This window comes from Pleurodeles waltl, chromosome 8 (genome assembly GCF_031143425.1).
Source record: "Pleurodeles waltl isolate 20211129_DDA chromosome 8, aPleWal1.hap1.20221129, whole genome shotgun sequence".
Taxonomy (NCBI): Eukaryota; Metazoa; Chordata; class Amphibia; order Caudata; family Salamandridae; genus Pleurodeles; species Pleurodeles waltl.
In genome coordinates, this window is record NC_090447.1 from 1,500,235,122 (window position 1) to 1,500,245,682 (window position 10,561).

Genomic DNA, 10,561 nt, shown 5'->3' on the forward strand with positions numbered 1-10,561 from the left:
TTTCCATTTTTTAACCCTTTATGGGCTATCTGGGACCAAAGGGAGAGCCTGAAGGCCTCCCCTGCTGATTATTATTATTTTTTCATTATTTTTATCCCTTTATGGGCTATCTGCGACTGCGGGGGGAACCTCAAGGCCTCCTATGCAGTCTCATTGCTCCAGCAAGCAGGGAGCTGCTAGTAATAGCAGCTCCCTGCTTGCTGGAGCAATGTTTTCATCAGTCTTCCCTGCACACCCTGGGACATAGCAGGAGCCGGCCCTGGGGAGGGTGGTCCCCAGGGGCAATCAGCGGCTGCTTGAGGGGGACCGCGCGGCCCCCTTTCAACGTGGAAGAAGCCCCAGGGAGGTGGTGGTCCCCGGGGCTGTGGGGGCAGGGGCCATGCACCCCCATGTTTTAATTGTTTAGAGCTCTGGGGAGGTGGTGGTCCACAGGGCTGTGGGGGGAGCACACACCCCCCTGCACATAAGTTAAAGATAGCCCCGGGGAGGTGGTGGTCCCCAGGCTGCAGGACGGTCAGGTGGCCCCCGGATTAATCTTGCTTAAAGTCCCGGGGAGGTTGCGGTACCTGGTACTTTGGGGGAGCCAGACATGCCTCCCCAACAGAAATAAAACAATTAGACCCAGGGAGGTGGTGGTCCCCGAGGCATGGGAGCCATGCGGCCCCTCTGCCCATATTTCCTGCATCGCACCAGGGAGGTGGCCCCCGTTAGAAATAAACAATGCCCCCGGGACTCAAAAAAGCCGAAGCAAGCGCGGGAGCCCGTGCTTTGTGTGTTTTTTTATTTATTTACAGCAGGTCTGCCATGAACCCTGCCATAAATTTAAAAAAATGCTTTTTAGCACTGGAGGGTGTCACTCTGGGACCCCACCACCACAGCCCAGGGGTCTGTACCCAGGCCCCTTTTCTTTTTGTTTTTACTTTTTTGTCAGGGACTCAGCTCAAGCAGAGTCCCAACATGGCTGCCAACACTTCCTTGTTGAAGTGTTGGAAGCCAATCAAATCTCAGCACGAGATCAGGAGGGGTTGTGAATCCTTCACGTCCCTATACATACACATTTGGATTTTCTTTCATTACTCAAAAACTACTGAAGGGATTTACACCAAATAACAAAATGGGCTATTTCTGTGCCATGAGCTACATTTCTGCCAAATTTTCTCGAATTCCATCCAGGGGTTTGGAGCTATCGCTGTTAAATTTTTCCCATGGGAATTAACATTGGAAACACTCTAAATTTCACCCCCCTTTATCTCAGCCCCTGCTTGATGGATCACCTCAAAACTTTCCAGACAGCAGTTCACGTGGCTGTTAAATGTGTTGGGAAATTTTCGTGAAGATTTGTCAAGCGGCTAGAGATCTATGTAGTAAAAAAACTGCTTTTTTAATGGAAACTAGTTCCTAACTACCACTAGGTTTTCTATATATATACATATATATATATATCAGTGGCGGCTGGTGTCTGTTGAAAATAGTGGGGCATACCTAGGATACTTGCTTACCCCGGTATTTACATAGCATGCGCTTAACGTGAGCACTTGTTACATTTACATGTGCTCATGTTAAGCGCTCCCATACTGTAAGAGATGGAGTTTGCGTTATGTAAAAACCAGGGGAGAAAACAATAGACGTGTAGCGGCTACACGATGCTTCTAATGGCCTTGTCACATCAAAAATGTCACACTTCTGATGTCACAAGGCCATAAGAAGCATGCGGGTGCTACACATTTCTGTCACTTTTCCCCCGGTTTTTATGTAGTGCTTCTCACAGTATGGAAGCACTTAACATGAGCACTAGTTACATTTACTTTACATCTGTAAATGGTGCTCATGTTAAGTGCTCCCATACTGTGAGAGATCGAGTTTGCGCTATGTAATTTTGTTTTTCCCTCTGTATTTACATAGCGCGAACTCCAGCACGGCTAGCAGAGCTCAGGCAGTTCCAGTTGCAAGTCCAGGGAGCAGGTCAGCCGGGCAGGTGCAGAGCTTGTTATGTCCTTGTAGCTCAGAACAGGAGGTCAGTCAGTTTACCCTTGGAGTCACTTCAGCCTGGGATTTAAGCTGCAGGTCCAGTCTTCCTTCTAAGCAAGCAGGGCGGACGTCAAGCAGAAGGGCAGCAGGGTGTCCTTCTTCTGTAGAATTAACAGGTCCAGAAGTGTGCTGAAGTGGGAATGAGGGTACCCTTTGTATACCTGGTGCCCACTTTGAAGTGTTGGAAGCTCCTGGAGCTTCCCCTTACAGAGATTCTGGAATTTCCTGCCTCCCTGTCCTGCTCCATGTCTGTCTGGAGGCACAATAGCCACATGTGAAGCACCTTGTGTGTGAGCTGCTCCTGTGCCTTTGAAGTGCAAGTGTGGTAGATGACAACTCCACCTCCCCCAGTCTTGGCAGAGATGGCTTATCCTGCCAACATCTAGCCCCCATATTTGATGCTGTCTGGGAGGAATACACAAAGGCCAACTACCAACTACACCTAGTTGTGTCCCAGGAACAGGCTGCAGGTACCAAATAGTTAGGACAAGAGAATGCCAACCTTGTAAAAGTGGCATTTTCAGAATTGTGACTTCAAATCTGACTTAACCATTAAAGAGGGTTTTAAACTACCATTCCTCAGACACCATACATGACCTTCCTACCTGCTTCTAATCAAAAGGTATCACTTATTAATATTATGGGGCTTATTTACAAACCTGTGGCACAGGGCAGCGCAGTAAGTGACCTTGCTGCACTGACCTACACCAGAGGCAAAGGGCAGAAATTTGCTTTATCTGCAAAATGTAGCACATTTCTGTCCTCTCACCCTGCACTGCCACACAATGGGCTGAGTAGTGCCAATGCAGGAACCCCAAAACCATGATGCAAGGATGCCTGCATCGCAGACAGAATTGTTTTTGTGCAGTAAGATACAACTCCCTGCACAAAAAGAGTCCATGGAGGTTTTTTTTCTCTCTTTTTATGTGTGCTGCCGAATTCAGCACACATAGAAAGAGGAAAAAACGAGGAGAAATAAAGATATTTCGCCTTGTTGTGCCTCCCTTGGGGAGGCATAAGAATTTGATGCATTCCCAGGTTTACAATGCCTCGTAAATCTGGAAATGCACTGGGTGTTGCATGGGAAGACTCACCGCAATGCCAATAGAAAGCCTCCCTGATGCATTGTAAGTCAATGCAACAATTTGTGTTGCATTGCTTTACTCCAGATCTACAAGGCCACGAAAAGCCACGCAAAGTGGCTTTGCATGGCCTTGTAGATATGTGCCTGCACAGTGCACCGCCGGTGAGTCACAAAAAGCGACACACTAGTGGCGCACAGGGCTTGTAAACAAGCCTCTATATGTAAAAAGGTAGCCCAATGTTATCCTTTGGGAGAGGTAGGCCTTGCAATTTTGAAAAACAAATGTGAGAGCTTTGTCATTACCAGGCCATGTAAAACTTAAAAGTTAACGGTTTGTCTACATTTTTAAATACAACTTGCACTGCCCTATGGACTGTTTAGGGCCACCCTTGTTGCGTAAGTTACAACTTGGGTGTTACTCTACAAAGGGTGCGTTCCCACCCACAGGTGGACTTAGTTCAGTGCACCAGCGATTAATGTGAAGGACAGGTAATTGTAGTGAAGTCAAGTTAAGTCATGCTTTAATTCGACCATTGGTCATAAAAGGTCACATATAAAATAAAAAGAAAGTGCATTCATTGTCATTGTGCTCTCGAAGTGACTTAAGATAAGATTTAGGATAAAAATAACTTTTCTAAAACCTTCGGATACTAACAATAAAAGACGATCATAGGCGATAGTCTGCAATAATCCAGCAATGTTCCCAATACATAATTCGACATTTAGATTCCAGGATTTCTAAAGCATCTTTATCAAAATGAGAGAATAATTTAGTTGTTTAAAAGTTATCAAAATAGTTAAAAGATAGTTACAGATTCAAATTTCCCAACTAACACCATCGTCAATATAAAAACCAGACGGCCCAGCCCAAGGTTTAAAGTGCTAGGTTGGCACAGTTTGTAATAATTTAGCAGTGGCGGCCCGTCCTTTAGGGCAGAGGGGCCACTCCCCCCACCTTTTGCCCCTCATGAAGAGTGTCTGTCAGGCTGAACAAAGGTCAGCCTGACAGACACTCTCCATGTTCAGCTCAGGCAGCCAGGAGCAGACATGCGCGATTTGCGCACACTCCTGGCTGCCTGAGCTGAACTTTGCTGGGCTGAGGAGGTCACAGCTCCTATGGGCGTGACCTCCTCGGTTCAGCAAAGGTGCCTTGAGGCCCTCCCCTGGGTGACGAGGAAAGCGTCACCCATTGACATTCTCCCTGGGCGCTTCAGATTTAAGCCCTGAAGTGCCCAGAGCGAGTGTCAATCAGTGACACTTCGTCACAGAGTGGGGTGGGGTTAGCAGTCTCACTGACCCCATCCCACTCTGTGACGAGGCTGGGACTGCTGCCTTCCCTCATTGGCTGACCTAATCTCAGCCAATGAGGGAAGGCAGCAGTCCCAACCCTCCTGGGAACTGGAGGCTGAAGGTAAGTGTGTGTGTGTGTGTGTGTGTGTGTGTGTGTGTGTGTATATATGGGTGTGATGTTTTAAATTGAATGTTTTGCGCGTGCATGTTTGAGTTTTATGAGTGTTAATGGATGTGCGTCCATGTGTGTGTGAAAGAATGAGTGTGTGCGATCTTTTTAAATGAATGTTTGGTGCGTGCGTGCATGTTTGAATGGTTTGAGTGTTGTTAATGGATGTGCGTGCGTGTCTGTGTGTGAAAGAATGAGTGTGTGTGTGTATCCCACCCGCCCCCCTCCCTCCTAAAGCTGCCGGCTGCTACTGTAATTTAGATGACATGATTTGACAAAAAGAATCTTCTGCCTGCACGGTCATAAAAGCTAGTTTTGAACACGGTCGAATCATTATAGACACATGCACGGTGTAATGAAAACTTATATCATAACTTAAAACAATTATCAAGTTTGTATTAAATTGGCACAGAAATCAGACAGATACATAAAAATAGCTTTTTACAGCTGACGCACGTGAAAAAAATAGCAAAAACAGAGGAAGACTGTCTGCGTGTTACCTAAAAGAGATCTATTCCAAGGACCTGCCCAGACCACATGGTCAAATTAATTTTGCATGAGGTGCGGGCTAGGCACTAGGACCTGGCACTGTGATAGCCCTAAAGCGAAAGGACAAAGCTGCTGACCGATATTTGGTAACCGCACTTATTACTAAAGTGGAGAGGGCATATTTGCAAATTCTATGAGCATCTGCACGATCATACAAGAGAAGAGCCTTACACAATGGGATGATCCATCTTTCCCTTGGGCTCTTGTATAGGGGACAAAAGAAAAGCACATGTTCAGTTGACTCCACACATCGATTACAATTTATACATTTGTCGGCCTCAGAACTATTCTGCGACCAACGGGCAGTAAAACTTTTAACTGGCAAGGTGCCATATCTAAACTGGAGGAATAGAGCACAAGTGCGTGCAGCTATTGGGAGATCTTGGAATTGCTTGGGACATGGCTCCTGTTTAACGAGCAGGAATTCTGATGTTAAACGACCCACCCTGTTACTGTGGAGAATCTGTTCATTAGCCTTCTCCCAATATCTCAATTTGACCAATGGGATACCATTAGCTGGGACCAACTTGGGCCTCTCCCAAAATTGGAGGAAGCCCAGATCGTCCCAGACTGATTTCATCTCCCTCAGCCGTCTGACCTTTTCCCAGTTGCTTTGGTTCCTTGTAAGGTCTTTGATAGCCTCGCAAAATGGTTCTAATTCCTCTGTTTTCCAGAGGCGGATCCAATATAAAAGCGGCCTCAAACCTGCTATGTCTTTGATGCTGTTCATCCCGAGATCATGTCTGAGAGGGATCATCGGGGTACCTTTCCCTATCCTGACTATGTGCCTGATGAAGTTGTTTTCTTTAATGTGTAGTACATCCTGTTCTCTTTGGAAGCCCCATAGCTCTGTGCCATACAGTGCAGCTTTGTAGATTACTGTAATGGGATTTAGTTGGGGGCTAACTACCCCCCACTGAGGGCCAGATGGAGCAATTTCCGAATTGCAAATTCGGATGCAGAACGGTGTCTCAGACACCGTCTGCGAATCGCTGTGGGGTCGCAAAGACCCACCTCATTAATATTAATGAGGTGGGTCGCATTTTGCGACCCCCATAGCGATTCCCTGCACTCACAGGGATGGTGGCCTGCTGGAGACAGCAGACCTCCATGTCTGTGATGGATTTTTGAATAAAGTAGTTTTTTTTTTGTATTGCAGCCCGTTTTCCTTAAAGTAAACGAGTTGCAATACAAAAAAATAACGAAACCATTTGTTTTCGTTTTTTCAGAGAAGGCAGTGGTCCATTGGACCACTGCCTTCTCTGAAAAAAATTTTTGGGCAACATTCACAAAGGGGACGGGGTCCCATGGGGACCCCTTCCCTTTTGCGAATGGGTTACCACCAGTGTGACACTGGTGGTAACTGCGAATTGCTTTGCGACCGCGGTCACAAAGCAATTTAGCATTGCGGTGCGAGTCGCAAATAGGAAGGGGATACCCCTTCCTATTTGCGAGTCGCATTCCCATTTTGCGAGTCGGTACCGACTCGCGAAATGGGAATGAGCATTGTGATACGCATTTTGCATGGCACAAACTGCGATTTTCGCAGTTTGCACCATGCAAAATGCTACCTACATCTGGCCCTATATCCCATATGAGACCGTCTCTGGGAGAATCTATGGCAATAATCTGGGCGAATGACCTCTCTCTCCCATTGAACAAGTGATAGTCCTTATATTCTAAATCTTATCACCTATTGGAGTTACTGACAGTGCAGGAATGTCTTACATAGAATATGTGCATCAAGGTGTGCATGTCTGCTGTTTCTTTATGGGCATATAGGGAAAAAGTGTGTCAATTCAGACTATACTATTTTGATTAAATACCTATATTAGTTGTTAGTTATCCTTGACGTCATAGGAAGTCAACATTTGACCCAATTAAATGTTGCCTTAGATGTTATACCTATGTTATTGACCAAAAAACTTGACGAGATTGCGCTTCCTACAAGGATAAGCTCCGCCATGTTAAAAGGCGGATGTGGTAATGATTCTGCAAAAACAGGGATCATTGCGATGTCCTGTGTTCAAGATGGAGAAGTTGGCTGCATCCATGAGCTATGATGGAGTCAGGGCCTATTGAAGATGGAGTCAGACCTTAGGGTCTTCACATCACCCTAAGGGTGACTTATGTATTAAAAAGGAAGGTTTAGGCCAGGCAAAAGGCTTATTTTGCCAGGTTGAAATGGTCGTTTAAAACTGTACACACAGGCTGTAATGGCAGTCTGGGACATGTCTTAAAGGCTACTTAAGTGGGTGGCACAATCAGTGCTGCAGGCGCACTAGTAGCGTTAAGTTTACAGGCCCTGAGCACCTGTAGTACCACTTTACTAAAGACTTATAAGTAAATTACATGTGCCAATTGGGTGTAAGCCAGTTTTACCAACTTTAAAGTAGAAAGCACAAGCACCTTAGCAGTGGTTAGCAGTATTAAAGTGCACAGAGTCCTAAAGCCAACAAATATTGATTCAGTAAACAGTTGGGGGGTGGGGAGCTTGCCGCCTTCTGTGCGTGGACAGGGAAGAAGGACTATGATTCTGGCTTCATGGAGAGTTCTCACTGCGCGTTTGCTCTGGATTAGAGTCATGGATTTTTTTTTCCAGAAAAAGGGGATCACCACACCAAGGAGTCAGCTGGTCTTCTGACCTCACTGTAACTGTAGGAAAGTCAGGAGGAAGCCCTGTGTGGTGACTTACTCTCAAATCAGGTTAAGATGGCCAGTACACAGCTGCTGAACTGGGGCTGGAGAGCAAAGATGTTGTAGAGTGCAGACCAGGCAAACCCCAGGGAAAGCATGAGCAATTATTCAAGGCCAGAGGCCCAGCACCTCAGGAGACTCCAAAAAGCGAAAAGTACAGGCAGAGAAGGCCCTCTCAAAAGACAGGTTAAACAAAGTCTTACTTGTTCTGTAGGTTTCAGATACAGTCCCATGCACCTGTGACAGCGTTAGGTATTCCAGAGAGGAATGATAGAGAGGAATGGCAGTGTGTCGGAGTCCTCCATCTTGCGCTATGTTTGGAGGAGGCTTGTTCTTAAGAACTGTTATCACTTCTGACTGTTACCTTCTATTTGCACTGATCTCTATCTTTTGCACTAAATGAGAGCCGGCGCCAGAAATTTGCTCATTACATTTTTACAAAAAGAAATACTTTGATTCTGCTGCTATTTTTTGAAATTCTATTTTTTGCTGCTAAAAATTTGAATATGAGTTTTTAAAATAAGGAAATTCTCTTTTATTGTGTGGGTACGGAGTAAGTGATAGGGTTTTTCTGTTTGGGACACAGAGTAATGGCATCTTGTGTTGGGCATGCTCTAGTGATTCTATACCCTAAGGAGGAGGCTTCTCCCATCAAATCATAGCCGCAGCGGACGTGCTCAGTGGATGCGCCTAAGGCAGACTTGTCAGATGATCAGTGGCGTAACTTGTCCTTATGCTGGTCTTACAGAAGAGGCTTCGTCCTAGAAGACCTACACTTGAGTGGAACTCATACGTATGAGAAGGAGAGATTCATTAGGCCCAGTCTTGTTAAACTGTGGTGGTCCCATGTCATGTGCCAGTTGCAAGCAGAGTTTTTTCCCCATGGAACCGCTTGGTTACGAATAGGGTTGCCCCCAGTAAAAGCTAAAGGGCACCAAAGGCAGTGTTCTTTTACACAAACATGCACTAGACCTATTTGACTTGTTAAGATGAGACTCTGGATGTGTTTTTCCTGACTGAGACGTGGATGGATGAGGATGTTTGTCCTGATTTGCACTTTGCTGTTCCTGAGTCCTGTGTTTGTGAGCATGTACGCAGGATGGGAGGAAGAGGTGAGGGTGGCTCTGGCCTACAAAAGCACGTATAACTGTGAGACCTTTCAACCTGATGGGATAATAGGAGCTGAAGCTTTGGGCTTCAACCTAGCCAAGGATGGCCAACACTACTTTTATGAGGTTTTGGTTTACCGCCCCTGTGTTATGCTGGAGATTTTATTGCATCCCTTGATCAAGTTCTAGCCCCGAACTGCATCTCCTGTGCTAATTTCAACTTACTTGGTGATTTTCATATCCAGTTGGATGGGGCAGAGGATCCCCTAACGATGCCCTTGACAGATACTTTAGCTTCTTTTAATTTAGTAGGAGTCGGGCACTAGGACCGCTGATGAGGCTAGCCATGCTATCGATGGCATGTTCTCACGCAAAGCTGTCGACTTTTTTTGGCTCCTTCCGGGAAGGAGGTGGCAACATCTTTTGGGAAGTGCAGGTCTGGGTCCCTTACGGATCACATACCTCTGCACATCTTGAAGTCCATTTTGAATATTGTTGCTCCGGTCTATCAGGAGCTATTTTGCATTTCCCTCCAGTCAGGTGTTTCACCAGATAGCTGGAAAAGAGATAAGCTGATCCTGTTACTAAGAGAGGCCAGTGCCGATCCAGAACCATTGGAGAATTTCAGACCAGTTTCTCTGCTTCCAGCAGCCTCAAAGGTGCTGGAGAAGGTGGTAAACCAACAACTCACCACCTTTCTGCCTGAGAACAACCTACTACACCCTTCTCAATTGGTGTTCAGAGCCCGCCACATCACCGAGACCACTTTATAAGAGGTTTCGGAGTCCATCAAATTTAGCCTGGATGCTGGCCTTAATGTGGCCCTGGTGCTGTTGGACCAGTCAGCAGCATTTGATACTGTTGATCATAACATCCTGCTGTACAGGCGAGAACATCTGGAACAACAGACTGCGCTAAGATGGTTGGGCTCCTTCTTTGAAACACGTGAGCAGGTGGTCTGGATGAAGCCGTATGCCTCAGGAGGAAAGAGTTGAGGTGGGGAGAATTGCAAGGTTTTTCCCTGAGTCCCAAATAATTCAACTTTTACGTGTTTCCTCTGGCTTACTTGGTGCAATCCTTTAACATCAAGATCACCTCTTATGCAGATGATGCCCAACTCCAGCTCACATACGATGGGAATCCAGCTGAGGCAAGGGTTGTGTTTGCCCTCTGTATGTCAGCCCTGCTTTGGTGCACAGGTGTTTGCTGCGGTGAAAACATGTTTTTGGATTCCCTGCATGTTGTAGAAGTTACTTTATCTTCTCCCTCTTGAGGCCCAAGTTACTGTTGTCAGGGCACTGAACTTATCTAGGTTAGATTATGCCAACGTCCTGTACCTAGGTATTTAGGAATATCTGATCGAGCAGCTACAAATGATGCAGAATATGGCAGTCTGGCTACTTCACAAAATTCTGAAAAATACTCCAGTATCGCCAATTCGGAAAATACTTCATTGGCTACCAGTTTGCCCGCGCATAAAACATAAAGCTCTGACCTTAATGCACCAGGTCTTCTATAACAGGGGTCCCTGCACCTCAATGAGCACATTCAGAACTCTAGACCTGGTAGATCCCTGCGTCCCTACACAACGGGTTCTATGGTGGTTCCCCGCTTTCTGAAACAGTGGAGGGGGAG